The following is an 18,949-nucleotide window of genomic DNA, read 5'->3' as shown; positions in this document are numbered from 1 at the left end:
AATGACATTTATTGGATATTTCAAACTTTTTTAACAAATCAAAAACTGAAAAATTGGGCGTGCAAAATTATTCAGCCCCCTTAAGTTAATACTTTGAAGCGCCACCTTTTGCTGCGATTACAGCTGTAAGTCGCTTGGGGTATGTCTCTATCAGTTTTGCACATCGAGAGACTGAAATTTTTTCCCATTCCTCCTTGCAAAACAAGCTCAGTGAGGTTGGATGGAGAGCATTTGTGAACAGCAGTTTCAGTTCTTTCCACAGATTCTCGATTGGATTCAGGTCTGGACTTTGACTTGGCCATTCTAACACCTGGATATGTTTATTTTTGAACCATTCCATTGTAGATTTTGCTTTATATTTTGGATCATTGTCTTGTTGGAAGACAAATCTCCGTCCCAGTCTCAGGTCTTTTGCAGACTCCATCAGGTTTTCTTCCAGAATGGTCCTGTATTTGGCTCCATCCATCTTCCCATCAATTTTAACCATCTTCCCTGTCCCTGCTGAAGAAAAGCAGGCCCAAACCATGATGCTGCCACCACCATGTTTGACAGTGGGGATGGTGGGTTCAGGGTGATGAGCTGTGTTGCTTTTACGCCAAACATAACGTTTTGCATTGTTGCCAAAAAGTTCAATTTTGGTTTCATCTGACCAGAGCACCTTCTTCCACATGTTTGGTGTGTCTCCCAGGTGGCTTGTGGCAAACTTTAAACAACACTTTTTATGGATATCTTTAAGAAATGGCTTTCTTCTTGCCACTCTTCCATAAAGGCCAGATTTGTGCAATATACGACTGATTGTTGTCCTATGGACAGAGTCTCCCACCTCAGCTGTAGATCTCTGCAGTTCATCCAGAGTGATCATGGGCCTCTTGGCTGCATCTCTGATCAGTCTTCTCCTTGTATGAGCTGAAAGTTTAGAGGGACGGCCAGGTCTTGGTAGATTTGCAGTGGTCTGATACTCCTTCCATTTCAATATTATCGCTTGCACAGTGCTCCTTGGGATGTTTAAAGCTTGGGAAATCTTTTTGTATCCAAATCCGGCTTTAAACTTCTTCACAACAGTAACTCGGACCTGCCTGGTGTGTTCCTTGTTCTTCATGATGCTCTCTGCGCTTTTAACGGACCTCTGAGACTATCACAGTGCAGGTGCATTTATAGAGATATAGAGACTTGATTACACACAGGTGGATTGTATTTATCATCATTAGTCATTTAGGTCAACATTGGATCATTCACAGATCCTCACTGAACTTCTGGAGAGAGTTTGCTGCACTGAAAGTAAAGGGGCTGAATAATTTTGCACACCCAATTTTTCAGTTTTTGATTTGTTAAATTTTTTGAAATATCCAATAAACGTCGTTCCACTTCATGATTGTGTCCCACTTGTTGTTGATTCTTCACAAAAAAATACAGTTTTATATCTTTATGTTTGAAGCCTGAAATGTGGCAAAAGGTCGCAAAGTTCAAGGGGGCCGAATACTTTCGCAAGGCACTGTATGTAGCTACACACACACACTCCAGAGTTGGCTGAAAGGTACAGGCATGTTGATTGGGTTATTAGTTGGCTGATCAGTCAGTGGAAGGTTTTATTTGATACTTCTAATACTTTTAATACAGATTTCTGACAACTACTGATACTCTGTTTTCCTTTCTCTCTCTCTCTCTGTCTCTCCATCTGTCTCCCTCTCTGTTTCTCTCCCTCTGTCTCTCTGTCTCTCCCTCTCTGTCTCTCCCTCCCTGTCTCTCCCTCTCTGTCTCTCCCTCTCTGTCTCTCTCTCTGTCTCTCTCTCTGTCTCTCTCTCCCTCTGTATCCCTCTGCTCTCTTCATCTGTCTGTCTGTCTGTCTGTCTGTCTGTCTGTCTGTCTGTCTGTCTGTCTGTCTGTCTGTCTGTCTGTCTGTCTGTCTGTCTGTCTGTCTGTCTGTCTGTCTGTCTGTCTGTCTGTCTGTCTGTCTGTCTGTCTGTCTGTCTGTCTGTCTGTCTGTCTGTCTGTCTGTCTGTCTGTCTGTCTGTCTCTGTCTCTCTCTCCCTCTGTCTCTCTCTCCCTCTGTCTCTCTCTCTTTGTCTCTCTCTTTGTCTTTCTCTCTCCCTCTGCTCGATCTCCCTCCCTCCCCCTCTCTCTTTCTCTCTCTCTCTTTCTCTCTGTCTCTCTCTCTCCCCATCTCTGAAAACGTGACAGGCGGTATGGTTACATGACCAACCCTCAGGTGAAGGGGCGTGGCTCTGAATGTCAACAGTTTACAAAACAAAAAAAAGGAGGGAAATTATATCCCAAATGGCCTTTTCCCTCTATAGTGCACTACAAGGGCTTATAGGGCTCGGGTCAAAACTAGTGCACTACTTTGGGAAAAGTGCCCTTAGAGTTGTACTATCTAGACGGACCGTATAAAGGTTCATCACTGTGTATGATATTTTATAAACCTAGTAGCTGAATGCTGATGTCTGCGTATTACTTTTTTAAATCGGGGAGTTGGGGGGGGGAGTTGGGGGGGTACACTTTAGGGGAAGCGTAGAGAAATCGCACACAAACCTAACGTTATGTGGTTGTAAAAAAAATGGTGGCCATTTATATTTACAGGCTGTGTCCCAATGGAAGCCTATTCCCAGTATAGGGCACTACTTTCGATTGTTCGCTATAGAGCCCAATGATCCCTGGTCAAATGTAGTGGACTACAGCCCTATGATCCCTGGTCAAATGTAGTGGACTACAGCCCTATGGTGCCTGGTCAAATGTAGTGGACTACAGCCCTATGATCCCTGGTCAAATGTAGTGGACTACAGCCCTATGATCCCTGGTCAAATGTAGTGGACTACAGCCCTATGGTCCCTGGTCAACAGTAGTGGACTACAGCCCTATGATCCCTGGTCAAATGTAGTGGACTACAGCCCAATGGTCCCTTGTCAAATGTAGTGGACTACAGCCCTATGGTCCCTGGTCAAATGTAATAGACTACAGCCCAATGGTCCCTGGTCAATTGTAGTGGACTACAGCCCAATGGTCCCTGGTCAAATGTAGTGGACTACAGCCCTATGATCACTGGTCAAATGTAGTGGACTACAGCCCTATGGTCCCTGGTCAACAGTAGTGGACTACAGCCCAATGGTCCCTGGTCAAAAGTAGTGGACTACAGCCCTATGGTCCCTGGTCAAATGTAGTGGACTACAGCCCAATGGGCCCTGGTCAAATGTAGTGGACTACAGCCCAATGGGCCCTGGTCAAATGTAGTGGACTACAGCCCAATGATCCCTGGTCAAAAGTAGTGGACTACAGCCCAATGATCCCTGGTCAAAAGTAGTGTGCTGCATAGGGAATGGTAAGCTTACTAGTTGGTAGGTTGTTGCAGTTTTTCTTACCACACTTTGTTTCTGGAAAGAGATGTCAAACTGCATGTTCACTGTTCAGACATTAGGATTGTTTCCAACTTGAAAACTACACACATTCATGTGTTTCCTGATTTCATGTGTTTCCTGATTTCATGTGTTTCCTGATTTCATAAAGCACATTTCTATATGTTAAATGTTTAGGTAACTGTTTGTCATGGGAAACAATATCTTATTTTACACATTCATATTTCCTGTTGGGGAAAAGTTTGCTGATCAAAAGCCAATATGGACAAAATAGTTCCACAACTCTGTTTGTCCAGCAGGGTTGGGATGAATTCAATTTCAGTTTGCAGTTCATTCAGAAAGTAAACCAAATTAATTTAAAAGCATTGACGAATTGGAATGACAATTGGAATTTCAGTGTCTGAATGAACTTGAATTGAAGTGGAATGGAACCAACGCTGATGTTCACATACTGCTTCTAGTTCTATTATACTTTCATCCTAGAATTAAGACTAAAATGTATTTTTATGTCCTCTCTGCTACGCTTGCAATATTCCGGTAAATTGTCTAGATATCCCCGTTGAAGGATTCCAGATTCCCTGATTAATACATTCAGATTCTGGGAATCTTTCATCCGGAGTTTTTGGAAAAATCTTGGAATTTTGGGGGAAATAGAGTTTCTGGAATTTTGCAAACCTACTTCCTGCTCACTAAGCCCTACTCAACCAGAACTGCATCTTGAAACATCAGGGAAATAATCAACTTACGGCTTAATAACTTACTTACGGCTTACGGCTCTATGTGAATGACTGAAGGAGTGATGTCTGTCTATGCTTTGTCATGCTGTACTTCAACCATTAAACATACTGAACTGTTAAGACTCTCTCCTCTCTTCTTCTTCTCTGACCCTTACTGGTTACTGAGTTTCTTCTATTGTATGGTTTAGTTAGACAGGAGATGAAGAGGTTTAGTTAGACAGGAGATGAAGAGGTTTAGTTAGACAGTAGATGAAGAGGTTTAGTTAGACAGGAGATGAAGAGGTTTAGTTAGACAGTAGATGAAGAGGTTTAGTTTGAAGTTTAGACAGTAGATGAGTAGATGAAGAGGTTTAGTTAGACAGAGGTTTCAATAAACTCTGCTAATCTTTCTATAAAATAACAGACAGACAGACAAGAGACGGAGAGCAGAGTTAGGAGATGAATACAAACTGTTTTTCCATCATCTCTGCTGTGATGACACCTATATATTGTTTTACAGTATAAACACAGGAGCAGCGTTTTCACGAGAAACATTTAGGACCCCGTATTGACTCCTCCTGTGCTTGGCTCAATCTAGAGTTTAATGTAGCATCCCCATATTGACTCCTCCTGTGCTTGGCTCAATCTAGAGAAAATGTTTAGCATCCCCATATTGACTCCTCCTGTGCCTGGCTCAATCTAGAGAAAATGTTTAGCATCCCCATATTGACTCCTCCTGTGCTTGGCTCAATCTAGAGAAAATGTTTAGCATCTCCATATTGACTCCTCCTGTGATGTCCTATTGTAGTGGGGTTGATGTCCTATTGTAGTGGTGTTGATGTGATGTCCTATTGTAGTGGGGTTGATGTAATGTCCTACTGTAGTGGGGTTGATGTGATGTCCTATTGTAGTGGTGTTGATGTCCTATTGTAGTGGTGTTGATGTCCTATTGTAGTGGTGTTGATGTCCTATTGTAGTGGTGTTGATGTGATGTCCTATTGTAGTGGTGTTGATGTCCTATTGTAGTGGTGTTGATGTGATGTCCTATTGTAGTGGTGTTGATGTGATGTCCTATTGTATGGTGTTGATGTGATGTCCTATTGTAGTGGTGTTGATGTGATGTCCTATTGTAGTGTTGATGTGTTGATGTGATGTCCTATTGTAGTGGTGTTGATGTCCTATTGCAGTGGGGTTGATGTGATGTCCTATTGTAGTGGTGTTGATGTCCTATTGTAGTGGTGTTGATGTGATGTCCTATTGTAGTGGTGTTGATGTCCTATTGTTGATGTGATGTGTTGATGTGATGTCCTATTGTAGTGGTGTTGATGTGATGTCCTATTGGAGTGGTGTTGATGTCCTATTGTAGTGGTGTTGATGTGATGTCCTATTGTAGTGGTGTTGATGTCCTATTGTAGTGGTGTTGATGTGATGTCCTATTGTAGTGGTGTTGATGTGATGTCCTATTGTAGTTGTGTTGATGTGATGTCCTATTGTAGTGGTGTTGATGTGATGTCCTATTGTAGTGGCGTTGATGTCCTATTGTAGTGGTGTTGATGTGATGTCCTATTGTAGTGGTGTTGATGTCCTATTGTAGTGGTGTTGATGTGATGTCCTATTGTAGTGGTGTTGATATCCTATTGTAGTGGTGTTGATGTGATGTCCTATTGTAGTGGTGTTGATGTGATGTTCTATTGTAGTGGTGTTGATGTCCTATTGTAGTGGGGTTGATGTCCTACTGTAGTGGTGTTGATGTGATGTCCTATTGTAGTGGTGTTGATGTGATGTCCTATTGTAGTGGTGTTGATGTCCTATTGTAGTGGTGTTGATGTGATGTTCTATTGTAGTGGTGTTGATGTCCTATTGTAGTGGGGTTGATGTCCTACTGTAGTGGTGTTGATGTGATGTCCTATTGTAGTGGTGTTGATGTCCTATTGCAGTGGGGTTGATGTGATGTCCTATTGTAGTGGTGTTGATGTCCTATTGTAGTGGTATTGATGTGATGTCCTATTGTAGTGGTGTTGATGTCCTATTGTAGTGGTGTTGATGTGATGTCCTATTGTAGTGGTGTTGATGTGATGTCCTATTGGAGTGGTGTTGATGTCCTATTGTAGTGGTGTTGATGTGATGTTCTATTGTAGTGGTGTTGATGTCCTATTGTAGTGGTGTTGATGTGATGTCCTATTGTAGTGGTGTTGATGTGATGTCCTATTGTAGTGGTGTTGATGTGATATCCTATTGTATTGGTGTTGATGTGATGTCCTATTGTAGTTGTGTTGATGTGATGTCCTATTGTAGTGGTGTTGATGTGATGTCCTATTGTAGTGGTGTTGATGTCCTATTGTAGTGGTGTTGATGTGATGTCCTATTGTAGTGGTGTTGATGTCCTATTGTAGTGGTGTTGATGTGATGTCCTATTGTAGTGGTGTTGATGTGATGTTCTATTGTAGTGGTGTTGATGTCCTATTGTAGTGGGGTTGATGTCCTACTGTAGTGGTGTTGATGTGATGTCCTATTGTAGTGGTGTTGATGTGATGTCCTATTGTAGTGGTGTTGATGTCCTATTGTAGTGGTGTTGATGTGATGTTCTATTGTAGTGGTGTTGATGTCCCTATTGTAGTGGGGTTGATGTCCTACTGTAGTGGTGTTGATGTGATGTCCTATTGTAGTGGTGTTGATGTCCTATTGTAGTGGTGTTGATGTGATGTCCTATTGTAGTGGTGTTGATGTCCTATTGTAGTGGTGTTGATGTGATGTCCTATTGTAGTGGTGTTGATGTCCTATTGTAGTGGTGTTGATGTGATGTCCTATTGTAGTGGTGTTGATGTCCTATTGTAGTGGTGTTGATATGATGTCCTATTGTAGTGGTGTTGATGTGATGTCCTACTGTAGTGGTGTTGATGTCCTATTGTAGTGGGGTTGATGTCCTATTGTAGTGGTGTTGATGTCCTATTGTAGTGGTGTTGATGTGATGTCCTATTGTAGTGGTGTTGATGTCCTATTGTAGTGGTGTTGATGTGATGTCCTATTGTAGTGGTGTTGATGTGATGTCCCATTGTAGTGGTGTTGATGTGATGTCCTATTGTAGTGGTGTTGATGTCCTATTGTAGTGGTGTTGATGTGATGTCCTATTGTAGTGGTGTTGATGTCCTATTGTAGTGGTGTTGATGTGATGTCCTATTGTAGTGGTGTTGATGTGATGTCCCATTGTAGTGGTGTTGATGTGATGTCCTATTGTAGTGGTGTTGATGTCCTATTGTAGTGGTGTTGATGTGATGTCCTATTGTAGTGGTGTTGATGTGATGTCCTATTGTAGTGGTGTTGATGTGATGTCCTATTGTAGTGGTGTTGATGTCCTATTGTAGTGGTGTTGATGTCCTATTGTAGTGGTGTTGATGTCCTATTGTAGTGGTGTTGATGTCCTATTGTAGTGGTGTTGATGTCCTATTGTAGTGAGGTTGATGTCCTATTGTAGTGGGGTTGATGTCCTATTGTAGTGGTGTTGATGTCCGATTGTAGTGGTGTTGATGTGATGTCCTATTGTAGTGGTGTTGATGTCCTATTGTAGTGGTGTTGATGTGATGTCCTATTGTAGTGGTGTTGATGTGATGTCCTATTGTAGTGGGGTTGATGTGATGTCCTATTGTAGTGGTGTTGATGTGATGTCCTATTGTAGTGGTGTTGATGTCCTATTGTAGTGGTGTTGATGTGATGTCCTATTGTAGTGGTGTTGATGTGATGTCCTATTGTAGTGGTGTTGATGTCCTATTGTAGTGGGGTTGACGTGATGTCCTATTGTAGTGGTGTTGATGTCCTATTGTAGTGGTGTTGATGTGATGTCCTATTGTAGTGGTGTTGATGTGATGTCCTATTGTAGTGGGGTTGAGGTGATGTCCTATTGTAGTGGTGTTGATGTGATGTCCTATTGTAGTGGTGTTGATGTCCTATTGTAGTGGTGTTGATGTGATGTCCTATTGTAGTGGTGTTGATGTGATGTCCTATTGTAGTGGTGTTGATGTGATGTCCTATTGTAGTGGTGTTGATGTGATGTCCTATTGTAGTGGTGTTGATGTGATGTCCTATTGTAGTGGTGTTGATGTGATGTCCTATTGTAGTGGTGTTGATGTTCTATCGTAGTGGTGTTGATGTCCTATTGTAGTGGTGTTGATATCCTATTGTAGTGGTGTTGATGTGATGTCCTATTGTAGTGGTGTTGATGTCCTATTGTAGTGGTGTTGATGTGATGTTCTATTGTAGTGGTGTTGATGTGATGTCCTATTGTAGTGGTGTTGATGTGATGTCCTATTGTAGTGGTGTTGATGTGATGTTCTATTGTAGTGGTGTTGATGTCCTATTGTAGTGGTGTTGATGTGATGTCCTATTGTAGTGGTGTTGATGTCCTATTGTAGTGGTGTTGATGTGATGTCCTATTGTAGTGGTGTTGATGTCCTATTGTAGTGGTGTTGATATGATGTCCTATTGTAGTGGTGTTGATGTGATGTCCTATTGTAGTGGTGTTGATGTCCTATTGAGGTGGTGTTGATGTCCTATTGTAGTGGTGTTGATGTCCTATTGTAGTGGTGTTGATGTGATGTCCTATTGTAGTGGTGTTGATTTCCTATTGTAGTGGTGTTGATGTGATGTCCTATTGTAGTGGTGTTGATGTGATGTCCTATTGTAGTGGTGTTGATGTGATGTCCTATTGTAGTGGTGTTGATGTGATGTCCTATTGTAGTGGTGTTGATGTGATGTCCTATTGTAGTGGTGTTGATGTCCTATTGTAGTGGTGTTGATGTGATGTCCTATTGTAGTGGTGTTGATGTGATGTCCTATTGTAGTTGTGTTGATGTGATGTCCTATTGTAGTGGTGTTGATATGATGTCCTATTGTAGTGGTGTTGATGTGATGTCCTATTGTAGTGGTGTTGATATGATGTCCTATTGTAGTGGTGTTGATGTGATGTTCTATTGTAGTGGTGTTGATGTGATGTCCTATTGTAGTGGTGTTGATGTGATGTCCTATTGTAGTGGGGTTGATGTCCTATTGTAGTGGTGTTGATGTGATGTCCTATTGTAGTTGTGTTGATATGATGTCCTATTGTAGTGGTGTTGATGTGATGTCCTATTGTAGTGGTGTTGATATGATGTCCTATTGTAGTGGTGTTGATGTGATGTTCTATTGTAGTGGTGTTGATGTGATGTCCTATTGTAGTGGGGTTGATGTGATGTCCTATTGTAGTGGGGTTGATGTCCTATTGTAGTGGTGTTGATGTTATGTCCTATTGTAGTGGTGTTGATGTTCCTATTGTAGTGGTGTTGATGTCCTATTGTAGTGGGGTTGATGTGATGTCCTATTGTAGTGGTGTTGATGTGATGTCCTATTGTAGTGGTGTTGATGTTCTATTGTAGTGGTGTTGATGTCCTATTGTAGTGGTGTTGATGTCCTATTGTAGTGGTGTTGATGTCCTATTGTAGTGGTGTTGATGTCCTATTGTAGTGGTGTTGATGTCCTATTGTAGTGGTGTTGATGTCCTATTGTAGTGGGGTTGATGTCCTATTGTAGTGGGGTTGATGTCCTATTGTAGTGGTGTTGATGTCCTATTGTAGTGGTGTTGATGTGATGTCCTATTGTAGTGGTGTTGATGTCCTATTGTAGTGGTGTTGATGTGATGTCCTATTGTAGTGGTGTTGATATGATGTCCTATTGTAGTGGTGTTGATGTTCTATTGTAGTGGGGTTGAGGTGATGTCCTATTGTAGTGGTGTTGATGTGATGTCCTATTGTAGTGGTGTTGATGTCCTATTGTAGTGGTGTTGATGTCCTATTGTAGTGGGGTTGATGTGATGTTCTATTGTAGTCGGGTTGATGTGATGTCCTATTGTAGTGGTGTTGATGTGATGTCCTATTGTAGTGGTGTTGATGTGATGTCCTATTGTAGTGGTGTTGATGTGATGTCCTATTGTAGTGGTGTTGATGTCCTATTGTAGTGGGGTTGATGTGATGTTCTATTCTAGTCGGGTTGATGTGATGTCCTATTGTAGTGGTGTTGATTTGATGTCCTATTGTAGTGGTGTTGCTGTGATGTCCTATTGTAGTGGTGTTGATGTGATGTCCTAACAGCTGTTGATCTACCAGCTGATCTACCGTAACTAACAGCTGATTTACCATACCTAACAGCTGCTCTATCATACCTAACAGCTGATCTACCATACGTAACAGCTGCTCTACCATACCTAACAGCTGCTCAACCGTACCTAACAGCTGATCTAACAGCTGCTCTACCAGCTGCTCTACCATACCTAACAGCTGATCTACCATACCTAACAGCTAGCAGCTGCTCTACCGTGCCTAACAGCTGATCTACCATCTGCTCCACCATACCTAACAGCTGCTCTACTGTACCTAACAGCTGATCTACCATACCTAACAGCTGCTCAACCATACCTAACAGCTGATCAGCCATACCTGACCAGCTGCTCTAACAGCTGCTCTACCATACCTAACAGCTGATCTAACAGCTGCTCTACCAGCTGCTCTACCATACCTAACAGCTGCTCTAACAGCTGCTCTACCATACCTAACAGCTGCTCTACCATACCTAACAGCTGATCTAACATCTGCTCCACCATACCTAACAGCTGCTCTACCATGTACCTAACAGCTGATCTACCATACCTAACAGCTGCTCTACCATACCTAACAGCTGCTCTACCAGCTGATCTAGCTACCAACCAGCTGCTCTACCATACCTAACAGCTGCTCTACAGCTGCTCTACCAGCTGCTCTACCAGCTGCCTAACATTTGCCTAACAGCTGCTCTACCATACCTAACAGCTGCTCTACCACCTACCTAACAGCTGCTCTACCAGCTGCTCTACCATACCTAACAGCTGCTCTACCATACCTAACAGCTGCTCTACCATACCTAACAGCTGATCTAACAGTACCTTCCAGCTGATCTACCATACCTAACAGCTGCTCTACCATACCTAACAGCTGCTTTAACAGCTGATCTACCATAGCTGCTAACAGCTGACCATCCTAACAGCTGCTCTTCCAGCTGCTCTACCATACCTAACAGCTGCTCTACCGTACCTAACAGCTAACAGCTGATCTACCATCAGCTACCTAACAGCTGCTCTACCATACCTAACAGCTGCTCTAACAGCTGCTCTACCATACCTAACAGCTGCTCTACCGTACCTAACAGCTGATCTACCATACCTAACAGCTAACAGCTGCTCTACCATGCCTAACAGCTGCTCTAACAGCTGCTCTACCATACCAACAGCTGCTCTACCATACCTAACAGCTGATCTACCATACCTAACAGCTTTAACAGCTGCTCTACCATACCTAACAGCTGCTCTACCATACCTAACAGCCGCTCTACCATACCAACCAGCTGATCTACCATACCTAACAGCTGATCTACCATACCTAACAGCTGCTTTAACAGCTGCTCTAGCATACCTAACAGCTGATCTACCATACCTAACAGCTGCTCTACCATCTAACAGCTGATCTACCGTACCTAACATTTGCTCTAACAGCTGATCTACCATACCTAACAGCTGCTCTACCAGCTGATCTACCATACCTACTAGCTGCTCTACCATACCTAACAGCTGCTCTGACAGCTGCTCTACCAGCTGCTCTACCGTACCTAACATTTGCTCTAACAGCTGCTCTACCATACCTAACAGCTGCTCTACCATACCTAACAGCTGCTCTACCATACCTAACAGCCGCTCTACCATGCCTAACAGCTGATCTACCGTAACTAACAGCTGATCTACCGGCTGATCTAGCATACCTAACAGCTGATCTAACAGCTGCTCTACCAGCTGCTCTACCATACCTAACAGCTGATCTACCGTACCTAACAGCTAACAGCTGATCTACCATACCTAACAGCTGCTCTACCAGACCTAACAGCTACTCTACCATACCTAACATCTGCTCTAACAGCTGCTCTACCGTACCTAACAGCTGCTCTACCGTACCTAACAGCTGATCTACCATAACTAACAGCTGCTCTACCATACCTAAAAGCTGCTCTACCATACCTAACAGCTGCTCTACCTTACCTAACAGCTGATCTAACAGCTGCTCTACCAGCTGATCTAGCATACCTACCAGCTGCTATACCGTACCTAACAGCTGCTCTACCATACCTAACAGCTGCTCTACCAGCTGATCTACCATACCTAACAGCTGCTCTAACAGCTGCTGTACCATACCTAACAGCTGCTCTACCATACCTAACAGCTGATCTACCATACCTAACAGCTGCTCTACCATACCTAACAGCTGATCTACCATACCTAACAGCTGCTCTACCAACTGATCTAGCATACCTACCAGCTGCTCTACCGTACCTAACAGCTGATCTACCATACCTAACAGCTGCCCTACCATACCTAACAGCTGCTCTACCAGCTGATCTAGCATACCTACCAGCTGATCTACCATACCTAACAGCTGCTCTTCCATACCTAACAGCTGCTCTACCAGCTGATCTAGCATACCTACCAGCTGCTCTACAATACCTAACAGCTGCTCTGACAGCTGCTCTACCAGCTGCTCTACCGTACCTAACATTTGCTCAAACAGCTGCTCTACCATACCTAACAGCTGCTCTACCATACCTAACAGCTGATCTACCGTACCTAACAGCTGATCTACCATACATAACAGCTGCTCTACCGTACCTAACAGCTGCTCTACTGTACCTAACAGCTGCTCTACCATACCTAACAGCTGCTCTACCAGCTGATCTACCATACCTACCAGCTGCTCTACCATACCTAACAGCTGCTCTGACAGCTGCTCTACCAGCTGCTCTACCATACCTAACAAATGATCTACCACACCTAACAGCTAACAGCTGATCTACCATACCTAACAGCTGCTCTAACAGCTGCTCTACAGTGCCTAACAGCTGATCTACCAGCTGCTCTACCATACCTAACAGTTGCTCTACTGTACCTAACAGCTGATCTACCATACCTAACAGCTGCTCTACCATACCTAACAGCTACTCTACCATACCTAACAGCTGCTCTAACAGCTGCTCTATCGTACCTAACAGCTGCTCTACCGTACCTAACAGCTGATCTAACAGCCGCTCTACCAGCTGCTCTACCGTACCTAACAGCTGATCTACCATACCTAACAGCTGCTCTAACAGCTGCTCTACCGTGCCTAACAGCTGATCTACCAGCTGCTCTACCATACCTAACAGCTGCTCTACTGAACCTAACGGCTGATCTACCATACCTAACAGCTGCTCTACCATACCTAACAGCTGCTCTAACAGCTGCTTTACCGTACCTAACAGCTGCTCTACCGTACCTAACAGCTGCTCTACCCTACCTAACATTTGCTCTAACAACTGCTCTACCATACCTAACAGCTGCTCTAACAGCTGCTCTACCATACCTAACAGCTGCTCTACCATACCTAAAAGCTGATCTACCATACCTAACAGCTGATCTACCATACCTATCAGCTGCTCTACCATACCTAACAGCTGCTCTACCATACCTAACAGCTGAACAGCTGATGTACCGTACCTAACGTACCTAACAGCTGCTCTACCATACCTAACAGCTGATCTACCATACCTAACAGCTGATCTACCATACCTATCAGCTGCTCTACCATACCTAACAGCTGATACCTAACAGCTGATCTACCAGTACCTAACAGCTGCTCTACCGTACCTAACAGCTGATCTACCATACCTAACAGCTGCTCTAACAGCTGCTCTACTGTACCTAACAGCTGCTCTACCAGCTGCTCTACCATACCTAACAGCTGCTCTACCATACCTAACAGCTGATCTGCCGCTACCTAACAGCTGCTCTACCAGCTGATCTAGCATACCTAACAACTGATCTAACAGCTGCTCTACCAGCTGCTCTACCATACCTAACAGCCGATCTACCGTACCTAACAGCTAACAGCTGATCTACCATACCTAACAGCTGCTCTAACAGCTGATCTACCATACCTAACAGCTGATCTACCATACCTAATAGCTGCTCTACCATACCTAACAGTTGCTCTAACAGCTGCTCTACCATACCTAACAGCTGCTCTACCGTACCTAACAGCTGCTCTACCATACCTAACAGCTGATCTACCATACCTAACAGCTGATCTACTATACCTAACAGCTGATCTACCATACATAACAGCTGATCTACCATACCTAACAGCTGCTCTACCATACCTAACAGCTGATCTACTATACCTAACAGCTGCTCTAACAGCTGCTCTACCATTCCTAACAGCTGATCTACCATACCTAACAGCTGCTCTAACAGCTGCTCTACCGTGCCTAACAGCTGATCTACCAGCTGCTCTACCATATCTAACAGCTGCTCTACTGTACCTAACAGCTGATCTACCATACCTAACAGCTGCTCCTCCATACCTAAGAGCTGATCTACCATACCTAACAGCTGCTCTACCATACCTAACAGTTGCTCTAACAGCTGCTCTACCATACCTAACAGCTGCTCTACCGTACCTAACAGCTGATCTACCATACCTAACAGCTGCTCTACCATACCTAACAGCTGCTCTACCAGCTGATCTAGCATACCTACCAGCTGATCTACCATACCTAACAGTTGCTCTAACAGCTGCTCTACCATACCTAACAGCTGCTCTACCGTACCTAACAGTTGCTCTAACAGCTGCTCTACCATACCTAACAGCTGCTCTACCTTACCTAACAGCTGATCTACCATACCTATCAGCTGATCTACCATACCTAACAGCTGATCTACCATACATAACAGCTGATCTACCGTACCTAACAGCTGCTCTACTGTACCTAACAGCTGCTTTACCAGCTGATCTAGCATACCAAACAGCTGCTCTACCATTCCTAACAGCTGCTCTACTATACCTAACAGCTGATCTAACAGCTGCTCTACCATACCTAACAGCTGCTCTACCGTACCTAACAGCTGATCTACTATACCTAACAGCTGATCTACCGTACCTAACAGCTGCTCTACCATACCTAACATCTGCTCTAACAGCTGCTCTACCTGCTAACAGCTGCTGCTCTAACAGCTACCTAACAGCTGCTCTACCATACCTAACAGCTGCTCTACCATACCTATCAGCTGATCTACCATACCTAACAGCTGCTCTACCATACCTAACAGCTGATCTAACAGCTGCTCTACCATACCTAACAGCTGCTCTACCATACCTAACAGCTGATCTACCATACCTATCAGCTGATCTACCATACCTAACAGCTGCTCTACCATACCTAACAGCTGATCTACCATACCTAACAGCTGCTCTACCATAACAGCTGATCTACCATACCTAACAGCTGATCTACCATACCTAACATACATAACAGCTGATCTACCATACCTAACAGCTGCTCTACCATACCTAACCATACCTAACAGCTGATCTACCACCTAACAGCTGCTCTACCAGCTGATCTACCATACCTAACAGCTGCTCTAACAGGTGCTCTAACAGCTGTACCGTACCTAACAGCTGATCTACCATACCTAACAGCTGCTCTAACAGCAACAGTCAACATCTCTACTTCTATAGATTGATATAGAATGAAAATAAATATTGAATGATCTTGAGTCCACAACATACATGAGAATACATATGTTGTTAATCTTTCATTTTCCCTGGCAGAAAGATTCATAATGATTGACAGATTTCTTGGTTGATTTATTTATGTATTGATCGATCAATCGATTTAATTTACTGTATCATCAAAATGAGAAGGGTGCTCCTGCCAGACACAACATTGCAATCAATAGAAACATATATATAGGATAAACACACGTTGGCTGAGGGCTTCATTCCACTGTGGTTCACTGAATAGCATCTCACACTGGGAAGAGCAGGAAGCCACTGAAGGTGTTTCTCTTGTGACTGTCATCGTAGATTGTGGTTCCACCCAGTTGAACATCAACTACGTCTCCCTGCTCTAGCAGCAGAGAGGCAGCATTAGCTACATGGTGCTGGGACTTTGCAATGTATTCCCAAAGACCTGCCTTCAGGGTTACGGTGCCGTTTGTGCGGAGGTTGCAATGTATTCCGCTGTTCCTTTCTACGATTCCGAACAAGGCGATTCTGAAGTAGTACACTCCCCTCACTGGGGCTGTGAAGTGACCTGGGAAAGCGATGGAACATGTGAGGCTCTCTCTCCATACAGAGTTCAGTTGAAGACTCTCTATAGATGGTTCAATTGAAGACTCTAGATAATTCAGTTGAAGACTATAGATAATTCAGTTGAAGACTCTATAGATAATTCAGTTGAAGACTCTCTATAGATAATTCAGTTGAAGACTCTCTATAGATAATTCAGTTGAAGACTATAGATAATTCAGTTGAAGACTCTCTATAGATAATTCAGTTGAAGACTCTCTATAGATAATTCAGTTGAAGACTCTCTATAGATAATTCAGTTGAAGACTCTCTATAGATAATTCAGTTGAAGACTCTCTATAGATAATTCAGTTGAAGACTCTCTATAGATAATTCAGTTGAAGACTCTCTATAGATGGTTCAGTTGAAGACTCTCTATAGATAATTCAGTTGAAGACTCTCTAGATGGTTCAGTTGAAGACTCTCTATAGATAATTCAGTTGAAGACTCTCTAGATGGTTCAGTTGAAGACTCTCTATAGATGGTTCAGATGAAGACTCTCTAGATGGTTCAGTTGAAGACTATAGATGGTTCAGTTGAAGACTATAGATAGTTCAGTTGAAGACTCTCTATAGATAATTCAGTTGAAGACTCTCTAGATGGTTCAGTTGAAGACTCTCTATAGATAATTCAGTTGAAGACTCTCTATAGATAATTCAGTTGAAGACTCTAATTCAGAAGACTGGTAATCAGTTGAAGACTCTTGAAGACTATAGATGGTTCAGTTGAAGACTATAGATGGTTCAGTTGAAGACTATAGATAGTTCAGTTGAAGACTCTCTACAGATCAGTCCAAGAGTAAGAAATGGCAGCAAAGCGTACAGTGTAACTCACCATTAGTTGGGTTGTAGTGATTGCCGATGTTTGTCAGGATGTCCTTGTAGACCAGGGTAGTGGATGTGGGTCCATAGTAACCACCATAGTAACCCCCCAACTCCCAAAGTAACAGAGAACGCTACCTTCCGTTCTATTAGAGGAAACAAACAAAAACACACATTGGTCAGAAACCAACAAGAAATTGGTTTAAATTGTCAGACAACAATTTGTGGTTGTAATGCTTTAGTTACTATGGCAGCTTAACCTCCAGTCCTCTACCTGCTCTCTGTCCTCCACTCCTCCAGCTGTTCTCTGTCCTCCAGTCCTCTACCTGTTCTCTGTCCTCCACTCCTCCAGCTGTTCGCTGTCCTCCACTCCTCTACCTGTTCTCTGTCCTCCACTCCTCCAGCTGTTCGCTGTCCTCCAGTCCTCTACCTGTTCTCTCCTCTACCTGTCCTCCAGTCCTCTACTGTTCTCTGTCCTCCAGTCCTCTACCTGTTCTCTGTCCCTCCACTCCTCCAGCTGTTCTCTGTCCTCCAGTCCTCTACCTGTTCTCTCCTCCAGTCCTCTACCTGTTCCTCCAGTCCTCTACCTGTTCTCTGTCCTCCAGTCCTCTACCTGTTCTCTGTCCTCCAGTCCTCTACACTCCTCCAGCTGTTCTCTGTCCTCCAGTCCTCTACCTGTTCTCTGTCCTCCACTCCTCCAGCTGTTCTCTGTCCTCCAGTCCTCTACCTGTTCTCTGTCCTCCAGTCCTCTACTGTTCTCTGTCCTCCAGTCCTCTACCTGTTCTCTGTCCTCCACTCCTCCTCCAGCTGTTCTCTGTCCTCCAGTCCTCTACCTGTTCTCTGTCCTCCAGTCCTCTACCTGTTCTCTGTCCTCCACTCCTCTACCTGTTCTCTGTCCTCCAGTCCTCTACCTGTTCTCTGTCCTCCAGTCCTCTAGCTGTTCTCTGTCCTCCAGTCCTCTACCTGTTCTCTGTCCTCCAGTCCTCTACCTGTTCTCTGTCCTCCAGTCCTCTACCTGTTCTCTGTCCTCCACTCCTCTACCTGTTCTCTGTCCTCCAGTCCTCTACCTGTTCTCTGTCCTCCAGTCCTCTACCTGTTCTCTGTCCTCCAGTCCTCTACCTGTTCTCTGTCCTCCAGTCCTCTACCTGTTCTCTGTCCTCCAGTCCTCTACCTGTTCTCTGTCCTCCAGTCCTCTACCTGTTCTCTGTCCTCCACTCCTCCAGTGTTCTCTACCTGTTCTCTGTTCTCTGTCCTCCAGTCCTCCCTGTTCTCTGTCCTCCACCTGTTCTCTGTCCTCCAGTCCTCTACCTGTTCTCTGTCCTCCAGTTCTCTGTCCTCCAGTCTGTTCTCTGTCCTCCAGTCCTCTACCTGTTCTCTGTCCTCCAGTCCCTCTACCTGTTCTCTGTCCTCCAGTCCTCACCTGTTCTCTGTCCTCCAGTCCTCTACCTGTTCTCTGTCCTCCAGTCCTCCAGCTGTTCTCTGTCCTCCAGTCCTCTACCTGTCCTGTCCTCCAGTCCTCTACCTGTTCTCTGTCCTCCACTCCTCCTCCAGCCTGTTCTCTGTCCTCCAGTCCTCTACCTGTTCTCTGTCCTCCACTCCTCCAGCTGTTCTCTGTCCTCCAGTCCTCTACCTGTTCTCTGTCCTCCAGTCCTCCAGCTGTTCTCTGTCCTCCAGTCCTCTACCTGTTCTCTGTCCTCCAGTCCTCTACCTGTTCTCTGTCCTCCAGTCCTCTACCTGTTCTCTGTCCTCCAGTCCAGTCCAGTCCTCTACTGTTCTCTGTCCTCCAGTCCTCTCCAGCTGTTCTCTGTCCTCCAGTCCTCTACTGTTCTCTGTCCTCCAGTCCTCTACCTGTTCTC

The 18,949-nt window shown here is 44.1% G+C and overlaps 1 long non-coding RNA gene across 1 annotated transcript; it reads right to left on the bottom strand.

Annotated features, from left to right (window-relative positions):
• Nucleotides 1-15,768: 15,768 nt before the first annotated feature.
• Nucleotides 15,769-17,200, bottom strand: LOC121844301. Its single transcript, XR_006081939.1, has 2 exons — nt 17,107-17,200; nt 15,769-16,237 (listed from the first exon to the last, which is right to left on the bottom strand). It is a non-coding gene; the product is annotated as an uncharacterized LOC121844301 (long non-coding RNA).
• Between the last annotated feature and the right edge of the window lie 1,749 nt (nt 17,201-18,949).

This window comes from Oncorhynchus tshawytscha, unplaced genomic scaffold (assembly GCF_018296145.1).
Source record: "Oncorhynchus tshawytscha isolate Ot180627B unplaced genomic scaffold, Otsh_v2.0 Un_contig_397_pilon_pilon, whole genome shotgun sequence".
Lineage (NCBI taxonomy): Eukaryota > Metazoa > Chordata > Actinopteri > Salmoniformes > Salmonidae > Oncorhynchus > Oncorhynchus tshawytscha.
This window is presented reverse-complemented; position numbering and strand designations above follow the sequence as displayed.